We start from the raw sequence: 12229 nt of genomic DNA on the forward strand, positions 1-12229 counted from the left end.
CTTTGGGTTTATATGGGTGATTAGTGCAGGGTCATTTTGGATTATGGAGGGAATCTAGAAATTAACTTACGGACTCAAAGAATCTATGAATAGTCAAGTGAAGCCTATGCACCCTTATAGGGTTTTCTCTGAGCAATTGAATCATAAATTAAGAACTTGATTTCCATTGATAAATCAAGAAAAAATATTACACTAAGGCTATCACAATCCCTTCCTCTAATACCAAAATTATCTCTATTATAAATCACTGTTAAATAATAATTCTCATAAGGAAGCCGGCGACTTACAAGAATTAGCATTCTTTCCAATTCGTTAGGATCATAATCACCAAGTAAATGCATTAGATTTATGGCCACTTCTTTTAAAATTGGGGATTATGGGAAGAAAATGGTTTACTTTATCAACTAATTCCTTAATAATCTATATCTTTCAAATGGAAGCATGTATCGCCACATTAATGAAACAAATCACATATGAGGTGTGAAGAGATGAAATACTTGCACCTCTCTTTAGATTGTCCTTTAAATGTGTGTCAAGGTTGGTTGATTGTCAAGGTAGTGCAATAATGGATTTTGAGTTGGGAGTGTGGTTTGATGGCTAGAGAAAGGCTTTAGATTGTCCTTTAAATGTGTGTCAAGGTTGGTCGATTGTCAAGGTAGTGCAATAATGGATTTTGAGTTGGGAGTGTGGTTTGATGGCTAGAGAAAGGCTTTAGTGTTTGGAAATAGATTGATAAGAATCTCTCTTAGTTTTTGGATTATTTTATGGAATTTTTATTTGAAGGATCGACATTCACATGGCATTGAATTTTGGAATTTCTTCAATGCATAAGCTTTTGACATTTGGTTTATGTGTGTGAGATCTTCAATGCACTAGTTTTTGGAATTTATTTGTGCATTTGAACTTAAGTTTAGTCCATCTTCATATTCCTCTTGGCATCTATTATATTATTCATTTGGGAAATAGTTTCATGTATATTTTATCTATTAGTGTTTGGGGAATCTTTTCTAGAAGTTTGACTTCTTCATTTGATATGATATATGGCTCCTATCTGACCAATATAACCATTGAGTGGATTGGTGTACAATGAACTTTCCCTAAAGCTTTGGCCTCAATGTTTTAATTTGAAGGCTAAGATCATCTCTATCTAGAATTGAGTACTTTATTATATTATGTGTAATGATCTTATAGATTACAAGGAAGAAATTCAAAGAAATTTTTGTAAATATAAAAATTTTAATGCAAAAATTTATGTTTTCTTTATAACATGAAAATTACATAAGAATAAACATCATTATACTTCCTATCATTCCATAATCATGAAAACATTAACATAGAATGACACTTTAGAAGTAGAGTACCACATACTTAAAAATTTAAATTTCAATTGAAGCTAAAATTCTTAAACTACGTCCATATACAAGATATCTATAAAATCTAAAATCTATTCATCTAAATTGGAAATTACAAATATCATCCAACCAACCTGGAGTTGGAAGAGGTAAATAGTTACCTAGTCTTTCATTAAAACTTAACTTAAATATACTTTTAAGTATTTTTAAACTAAGAAATATACATGCAAGAAATATTAAGAGGTAAATAGTTACCCCGTCTTTCATTAAAACTTAAGTTAAATATAACTTTAAGTGTTTTTAAACTAAGAAATATACATGCAAGAAATATTAAGATATCGTATATATGAATATATGCACACTCTATTTTCTATATATGTAAAGAGTTACTTATTTTGTCTGAAATCTAAAAATAGTAATTTACCCTTTGACCACAATTATTTTTTCAGCTTTTTTCTCTTCTTAATTTTACTAAATTTCCTATTGATTCTACCTTGATTTATCTACTTTAAAAATTTTGTGATTCTCAATCCTAACTATTAGGTTTAGAAGAATGTATGATGTCTTGGTTATAAACCATATTCGTCGATTGTATTATAATCTAATATTTATGATAGGCTTATTTCCTACCCTCAAAGTTCGATTTGATTTGTCAGTGTGTTTATCTCTTTTCATTAGTTTGATGTTGATGTTCCAATTTAAAATGCATAAGAAACAAATTATATCAATATCTTTAATTTTGAAATCATTGAACAATGTTATTTTTAATGAGAGGATTATAATTATTAAAAAATAAAATAAATTTTTAGTATAATAAAGATAAAAACAATGTACATTTCACAATATAATAAAATTTTATTTTAAATTTTTATATTAAACTCAATATAAATTCAATATAGCTTTCTAATTTTAAAAATCTCTATTTTCACTAGATATTGTTGGTATTTATTTTTTCATTAAAAGTTTTTACAATTTTTTCTATTTTTTCATTAACTTTGAGCTCTATTTTTTATTTTCCAATATAAAAACTCTTTACCCCCTATATATCCCCCAATATATTATGTCATTTTTTCTTCAATATATATCCTCCAATATGAACCCATGTGGTATGATATTGCTCCCCAATAAAGCCCCTGTGGATGAAGGGACGTAACAAAAGTTCAATAAATGTTTATGTTATTTCCCTGATAAAAATGCATGGAAAAAAAGAACACTGAATTAAAAGAATCAGGAGTTATTTAAGAATTGAAATTATTATTAATAATTAATAAAAAAAACTATAATTAATTTCTTGGGACAAAATTTTGTAAATTTAATGTTCGTTGAATATTAAAAGATTTGGTTTTGGTTTGTTTTATGGACTCTCGGAAGAACATTCATTGTCGAAAATAATCGGCTAGATCGATTGCATATACAAACATGGTTGATTTCACTATATACTTTTCCGGTGATGCACACTCCTTTATTATTTATTGTATGTGCCTTTAATAAACTTATTTAATAATTTTATATTATAAAAGTGAATTTCATGTACACAAAGCTTTTATGAATTTAAATGTGTTTAGACTTCAATTCGTAATAATTTTATGTATATTATTGTTTCATAAAACAAAATTTAGCATAAAAATATTTTAATATATATAAAAAAATTTAAAAATATCCAATAAAAAGCCATCATAATCCATATAATCTGAACTAAATTATATATTATATGACCTGAAACATTTTAAATTATATATATATCAAGAAATGTTGCAATTTATAGCTGACTATCCATTGAAATCTAAACATCATATGAAAGGAAAAGATTTCTATTTTTGGTTTGAAATTGGTTCATAAAAATTTCTGCTAGATTGTGAAATTTTTATTTTTTATTGGTTATAAATTTTTAAATGTAAAAATAGATTTAGCTTTTTAAAAAAATGGAATTTGTTTATTGTTGGAAACTTATAATAATGAAACTAAAACCAATAAAAATATATATATTCCAAAAACTAAAAACAATCTAACAAGACTCTAGAATGTATAACAATCAATATACTAACTTGTTATAGTTATTGATTTTGTGAAATATTATAATAATTGATTGTGCTAAGCATTATAATAACAATAATGTTAAATCAACCCAAAATACATGCAATCAATATATCATTCAAATTATATAAGATATATCTATTCTAAAATATATAACCATCAATGCATTAAGCTGATATGCTTAATGATTGGCCAAGCATTATCCTAACAATACATTATTCAAATTGGAATAGAAACCTTACAAATGCTTATTTAATTTGAAATTGTAATTTCTTAAAAATATATATATATATATGAATATATTTTTAAAATTAAATAATTGTTTCAATTTTGAAACTTAAAAATGTTATATTGTTGAAATCCTAAAAATATTGATTTCAAATATAAAATTATCTTGTTTTGATATATTTTATAAATAAATAAAGTCTAGTTAATAATATTTAAAATAAATAAACTCATCTATGAGCTCTTAGGTAGATGGTGATTGTGTGCTTTGTTAAGGCATTTTGATGTGAAGTCACTGGTTCAATTCCCTGCCTCGATCGGGATAATATATTTGACATGATGAAGATGTAGTCCTGCCAAGCTTACAAAAAAAACTTAATATAATTAATAAATAAACTCAATTTACTTTAATTGATAAATATTTTAAAATAATTTTTTATTATATAAAAAAATTTAATACCTTTAAAAAAAACTTAGTTAAATTTTCAATATTACAATTTACTATTGTATATTATCTATTCATATTTTAGAATATGGTATTTAAATTAAGGTATTTTAATTTCATATTTCAAACAAATAAACTCTATATAATTAACAAATATTATAAATAACCACAATTTAATTAATAAATATTTTGGAATATTTCTCTATTATATTAAAAGGAAAAAATTAAAAACACTTTAGTTAAAGTTTGAAATTACAACTTGAAATCAATAAGTATTTTAAAATAAGATATTTTAATTTTTAATTTAATAATTATAGTAAATGAAAAAGTTTTAATTTTAATTGAATATTAATGAAATATTTACTTGAATATGTTTGATTATTTTATAATTCGGTCTCTAAAATTGTTTTTAATTTAATAATAATAGTAAATGAAAGAAATTTAATTCTAATATTCATATTAATTCTAACTTACTTCTATATATATATATATTCCCCTTTTAAATACTAATTAACCTATAATTTTTAATACATTTTTAACTAACCATTAACACTTTTAAATTATTTTATATATTTATATATTTTTAATGGTCACCTAATATAACTAATTGCCATTAAATTATAATAATTTTTGACTTTGGTCATAAGGTCAAAAGTAGCCGTTAATCCAGATAGCCGTTGGAGACTCTGCTCATACTATTTAACATGCTAAGCTAGATCTGCCTCTTCAACTTTTCCTGACGATGAACCACACTAGCTAGTTCGAAACGCGTTGACAAATGATTTATCTTGTGATTTTCGCCGAAGATCTTCTCTTAAACTTGATATGGATCACAGAAGCCTCAATTCAACAAATTTAATCTTTATTGAAATTCACAAAATATTTACTTCAATATATGTTTGTTTACTTTATAATCTAGTCTCAATATTTGAATATATTTATCAATAACTAAAGGTGGATAGTAGGAATTTAAACTTTATGAAATATTATAAAATATGCCTAATATTAGTTAACAAATCAAAGTTTGATATTTCTCTTTATATTAAATTTCTCTTGATCATGGTCAACCATGTTTTATAGAACCAATCATGATGAACCATGGTCAATCATGGTCAAGCACGGTCCAATGTCGCATTGTGACAAGATTGTCTCAATATGAAAATCAACCATGGTCAACCCACTGGGGCTTCACTCATTGAACCTCTGACATATCACATGCATCCGTGGCATACTAAACAATACCCTTATTTTGACTACATATTGGAAAAAACCTCTAAAAATCACATTATTTAACCCCCACCAATATGAACCCAATACACCTTCCCAATCTAAAAAACTCCTACTTTCACTAGATGTTGTAGGTACCCATTTTTTCATTAACTTTTTTAATACGCCTTTATATTTTTTCGTTAAATTTGAGCTCCATTTTTTATACCTACTAATATAAAAAACCTTTACCCCGTATTATATGCTCAATATATTATGTCATTTTTTCCTCAATATATATCCCCCAATATGAATGCATGTGGTATGGTATTGCTCCTCCAATGAAGCCCTTATGGGTCAACCATGGTCCAATGTCGCATTGTGACAAAGATTATTTCGATATGAAAATCAGTCATGGTAAAGCATAGACAACCATGGTCCAACGTCACATTGTGAGAAGGATTCTCTCAATATGAAAATCAACCATGTTTATTTTAGAGTTTATAATATTTATCTTAGGGTTTATATACCTTGGGTTTTTGAGATTGATCCCTTAGGTTTAATATTGTTCGCTTGGGTTCATAACCCCTTGGGGTTTTAGTATTGACCCTTTGGATTTATTATTCCCTTTGTTCTATAATATAAATCCCTTGGGTTTATTAATCTAAGGGTTCAACCATGGTCATGCATGGTCCAATGTCGCATTATGAGAAAGATTGTATCAATATGAAAATCAACCATGGTCAATCATGTTTATTTAAGGGTTTATAATATTTATCTTAGGCTTTATATAACTTTAGTTTATACTATTCCCATGAGTTTAATACTATTCCCTTGGATTTATAATCCCTTGGGTTTTTAGTTTTAATACTTTGGGTTTATTATTCACTTGGGTTTATAATATCAATTGTGGTCAACCATGGTACAACGTCACATTGTGACAAAAATTATGTCAATATGAAAATAAACCGTGGTCAATCAGGGTCCAAAGTCGCATTATGAAAAATATTGTCTCGATATGAAAATCAATTATGGTGAATCACGGTCAACAATGCTCCAACTTTGCATTATGACAAAGATTGTCTCAATATGAAAATCAACCATGGTCAACCATGTTTATTTAAGGGTTTATAATATTTATCTTGGGTTTTATATACCTTGAGTTTATAATATTAATCCCTTGGGTTCAATATTATTCCCCTGGGTTCATAATCCCTTAGGGTTTTAGTATTAATCCCTTTGGTTTATTCTATCAATCATGGTCAACCATGCTCACCCATGTTTTATAGAATCAATCATGTTGAATGATGGTTCAATGGCGCATTTTGACAAAGATTGTATCAATATGAAAATCAGCCATAGTTATTTTGACAAAGATGGTTTTAGTATTTATCCATTGGGTTTATAATATCAATCCCTTGGGTTTATTAATCCCTTGCATTTACAATATCAATCATGGTCAACCATGGTCAATGATGATCAAATGTCGCATGTGACAAAGATTGTCACAATATGAAAATTAACCATGGTTGGACAACGGTTGGCCATGGTCGGCCATAGTTGATTTTCATATTGAGACAATCTTTGTCACAATGTGACGTTGGACAATGGTTGGCCATGGTTGATTTTCATATTAAGACAATCTTTGTCACAATGCGATGTTGGACCATGGTTGACCATGGTTGTCACAATGTTATTTTGGACCAAGGGATTAGGTTTATAATCATGGTAAATAATCTAGAACCATGGTCCAATGTCACATTGTGACAAAGATTGTCTCAATATGAAAATCAACCATGGTCAATCATGGTCAGCAATGGTCAAATGCCACATTGTGACAAAGATTGTCTCAATATGCAAACCAATCATGGTTAACCATGTTTATTTTAGGGTTTATAGTATTTATCTTAGGCTTTATATACATAGGGTTTATAATATTAATCCCTTGGGTTTAATATTACTCCATTGGGTTTATAATCCCTTGGGTTTTTAGTAATAATCCCTTGAGTTTATTATTCCCTTGGGTTTATAATATTAATCCATTGGGTTTATTAATATAAGGGTTCATTTTCCTTGGGTGTATTATTATTCATAGGGTTTAAAATATAAATCCTTTGGTTTCATATAAACCCCTTGGGTTTATAATCACGGTCAACGTTGTTCCAACATCACAACGTGACAAATATTTTCTCAATATGAAAATCAATCATGCTCAACCATGATCCAATGTCACATTATGAAAAATATTCTCTCAATATGAAAATCAATCATGTTCAACCATAGTCCAACGTCACATTGTGACAAAGATTGTATCAATATGAAAATCAACCATGGTCAACTATGGCCAACTGTTGTCCAATGTCACATTGTGACAAATGTTGTCTCAATATAAAAATCAATCATGGTCAACCATATTCCAATGTCACTTTGTGATAAAAACTATGTCAATATGAAAATCAATTGTCGTCAACCACGGTCAACCATGTTTATTTTAGGGTTTATAATATTTACCTTAATGTTTATATACCTTGAGTTTACAATATTTATCCTTTGTGTTTACAATATTTATCCCTTGAGTATAATAGTATTCCTTTCGGTTTATAATCCCTTGGGTTTTTAGTTTTAATCTCATGGGTTTATTATTCCCTTGGGTTTATAATATCAATAATTGTCAACCATGGTACGATGTCACATTGTGACAAAAATTTAGTCAATATGAAAATCAACCATGGTCAACCATGTTTATTTCAGGGTTTATAATATTTATTTTAAAGTTCAACTTTATCAATAACAATATTTATATTAATACAACAATATAAATAAATAATAATAATAAGCAATTAATTATTAGTATTATTGTTATTTATTAATTAACTATGGAAGATTTAATTTTTAAAAACGAATGAAATTTTTAATTAATGAATTAATTAATAATGAATAAAAGATAAATAAATTATTACTATAATAATAAACTACATTTTCCAAGGGATAAATCCAGGCATTAATTGGTGTATATCAAATCTTGAAGGTAGTTACCACATTTATTAATATTGTTATTAAATAATTAATTTATATTATCGAATTTAAAATTATGTAATAATAAATTGACATTTAATATTAAATACAAATTATTAATAATTAATAATTATAATGATAATAATAATATATCTATTGCAATAGCATTTTTTGTATTATTATTTCCATTGTTATATATTTATCAATGATACATATAAATGAAGCCTTAGGCTAAATCAATCACATTAATATTTTTAATGTTGTTGTGCTAGTGTATAAAATTAAATATATTTATATCTATTCATTTATAAATAAAAATTTAATATATAATGTTGATTAGATTTAATTTAGATAATTCTAATGAATGATTATATATTTTCATTTAAGTTTAAAGCTTATATGTTTTATTCACTATTCTCCTTAGTTATGTTTCTATTAGTATATGGCACACTATGCTAGAGAAAAAGTCATAATCATAAATGCTATAATTGTATATGATATATTTCATTTCTCGTTGATAAATAAAATCTTTAAAATTTATTAATAAAATAAAAAAAAACATAATAATTTCATATTAATATAAGATAATCTCATATTAAATATATTATTACAATAATTTTGAATTCTCTTATTAAATTTTTTTTAATTTAATAACACTAATTTTTATATCTTTTGGAATAGTGCAATGCAACCTATCTTAGTTGGTTTTGTAAAAAAATAATTACTCTTACGCAAGTCTAGACATCTGAAATGTCAAATGCAAGCTTACTGAAGGAAATCCTAAGAAAATACTTGATTAGTTTAAATGTCATTCTTAATTGTCCCTAAATGTAGCTGGAGAAAGCTCAACTATAGTTAAGTCTAGTGTAATGAAATAGACTATCTAAAACTGTCAAATAAATTAGTTTAAATTGTACCTAATTATATCGATTTTCACATGTTTGAAAGTGAATTATGAAACTTTGTAGGCAAAGAATAATTGCATAATTGAGATAGAGGGAAGTTGTGAAGTTTGAACCTATCATCAAATGTGTCGTCATCAATGGAATCGTTAGGTTTGTTTGGTTGAGGTTCCTATTCTTCTTGTAAGGTCTCAAAACTCACATATCTCGAGACTCTTCACAATTTCTTCAATCCTTAAGCCTCTGGATTGAGTGCCTAAATATAATATTGGTTGTAGATAAGTTAGCTAAGAAGAAGCAGAGGACACTTACCATTAGTAGATGGTATTTTATTTAGTGATTGAAAACTCATTTTCATCATTATTGATTTAACTTTGACCTTTATTATATCTAAGTTTTTATTTTAAAATGAAATACATTTATTTTTTAATTTGATAATTTTTTTTTTAAAATATGGTTGGTTTATAAAATGAATTTTTTATTTCTTACAACATATATAGACTCTACAAAAGTTTTATCGAGAATTATTTAGCTTGTCATTGAATTGTTTCTAAGATGCTTAGATAAGCCTAGTGGTCTCCAAGTGTGTAACCATTATCTAAAATCGCCTACCTTCACCATCATTTTGATTTTATTAATCTCATATACTTTCAAGAATCTACAAAATGTAGGTAATAAATTATAAAAGAGAAAAATATTTATTTGTAAAACATGATCCTATTTTTAATAAATTTTGTTTAATTAATAAAAATACAAACTCTTTTATCATTTGATGGAATTAAGTCGAAATTATCTACAAGTAATGTAAAATAAATTGCATATCATGGAAGTATAAGGAACATAGTAGCATAGTTGATGTTGAAGTTCTTAATTCACAAGAAACATAATTGATGTTTTAATTTTAATTTGCACGAACTATAAGTGGAATGTAAGAAACAAATATGCAACAACTAAACATTTGACTGACACAACAAAGTAATCATTTTTGCATAATACTCATCATCCATGAATCTCCCTGCGAATATTTGTATTGCATGTTTGACTAAGCTATCATAATAATTTTATGAACAATTCTAAATCACTCATAGTTTAACTACACAAAATGCTTAATATAAAGTTATAAATTTTTAATTCATATAAATTCATACATAAATTGAAGTCAATTCTTTTGTAAACATTAAATTTAGGCTAATAATTAAGAAATTTATTTTGCAGTGTGTCAATACTACGTTTCCATGCAACCCTTGTTTAAAGATAAGCAATATTTTTTTTAAAATTTATAGTTTTCAAATATTATAATAATTAAACGTTACATTATAAAATTTATATATAATCTAATAAATATGTTAGGTTAAAAAGAAGTATTACTTCCCTTTGAACATCCACAAAAGTATCACAACTCACAATGTTACGAAATATTATATAAACCAAGAGATTCAAAATTCAAATCGCAATATCAAACCAAAAAAAACTTCTCTCTAAAAAAATTTATTATATAAAGATAAGTAGTAATTCTCTTTGAATATTTCCAAGTGCGTAAGGAAAAATATAAATAAGTAATAATAATTTTCTATGTAAAGATAAGTAATGCTTCCCTTTGAAGATTTCGAATTATATAAAGAAAAATATAAATAAGTAATACTTTTCTCTGTAAAGATAAGTAATACTTACTTTTGAATATTTCTAGATAAGTAATACTTCTCTTTAAAGATCTCCAATTAGGTAAACAAAAGTACTAATCCATCAAAAAAAATCTCTTTTATTGTTCCAATTATGTAAAAATAAGTAGTACTTCACTTTGCATATTTTTAGTTATGTAAAGAGAAATATAGATAAGTAATACTAGTTTATGTAAAGATAATAAATATTTTTATTTAAAAATATCGAGTTATATAAAGAGAAGTGTAGATAAGTAAGAGAAGTGTAGATAAGTAATACCTTTCTATGTAAAGATAAGTAATACTTATTTTTGAAGATTTCTAGGTGTATAAAGAGAAGTATATATAGGTAATAGTTTCCCTATAAGTAATACTTTTCTTTGAATATTTCTACGTGTATAAAGAGAAGTATATATATGTAATACTTTTTCTATGGTGTATGTTTGAGAACAAAATTTTTATATGCGAAAATCTCAAAAAGAGGAGTTTTGTAGGGTTTATTTTTTTTTAATGGTTTCTCTCAAAGAGAAAAGAAAAAAAATTGTGGTGGTGATACAATTTTCAGGTTGGGTCAAGGATCCAACAATTTTGCTGAGTTCCTAATTTTCAAATTATTGTTTTTTTTGTTTATGAAAAAGAGATCTTCTAAGTTAAATTATTGTTTCTTTTTTATTATGAAAAAGGTATCGACAGTTGCAGATTTTTGGTGATTCCTATGTGGTTGTCAATTAGTTCAATGAAAACTCTATTTGTCACATGCACACACTCAGATCCTTTCTAGAGAAAGTTTCACTGCTAAAACTAGATAACAAATTTAGAAGGAAAGAAATGAAATTGATGCATCAACTTTCCAAAGCGAGGGTGTAGCAAGATTCGGGCATATGGTAGATTTCAGAATAAGTTAGAAATAACACTATGAATGTGATAAGATTTGGGCATATGGTAGATTTCAGAATAAGTTAGAAATAACACTATGAATATTATCACAGGCCATTTATAGATGATATACAAGTGGAAGGAGCTAGAAATTGATAACTCTTGCTCAACTTTACTCTCGTAGATTTTTGGTTTGCAGCTAAAACATTGTTTTTTTGTGCCGTGAAAGTCATGGAAATTCTGGCCATATTTTGAGAAAATTTAGCAAGGATTTTTGTAAATCCAAGTTACAGTTGTTAAACTTCAAAATTTTAGGTGCCCTAGATGTTTTTGATGGTGTTAAATCCATTTCCACCATCAAAAACATGATTTAAACACTGCCTCTACAACATTTTTTTTATTTTTTTTTGCCCGGCTTTGGCCACTTTTGGTCGTCCTGGCAATTCCTTCACCTCCATAGACCACTCCTTTTTGTTTTAGCTATGCATCATCTTTACACATTGTTATTATGTTTTT

The sequence above is a fragment of the Pinus tabuliformis genome, chromosome 8 (assembly GCF_031772625.1).
Source record: "Pinus tabuliformis cultivar Carrire ecotype Pingquan chromosome 8, CPIR1, whole genome shotgun sequence".
Taxonomy (NCBI): Eukaryota; Viridiplantae; Streptophyta; class Pinopsida; order Pinales; family Pinaceae; genus Pinus; species Pinus tabuliformis.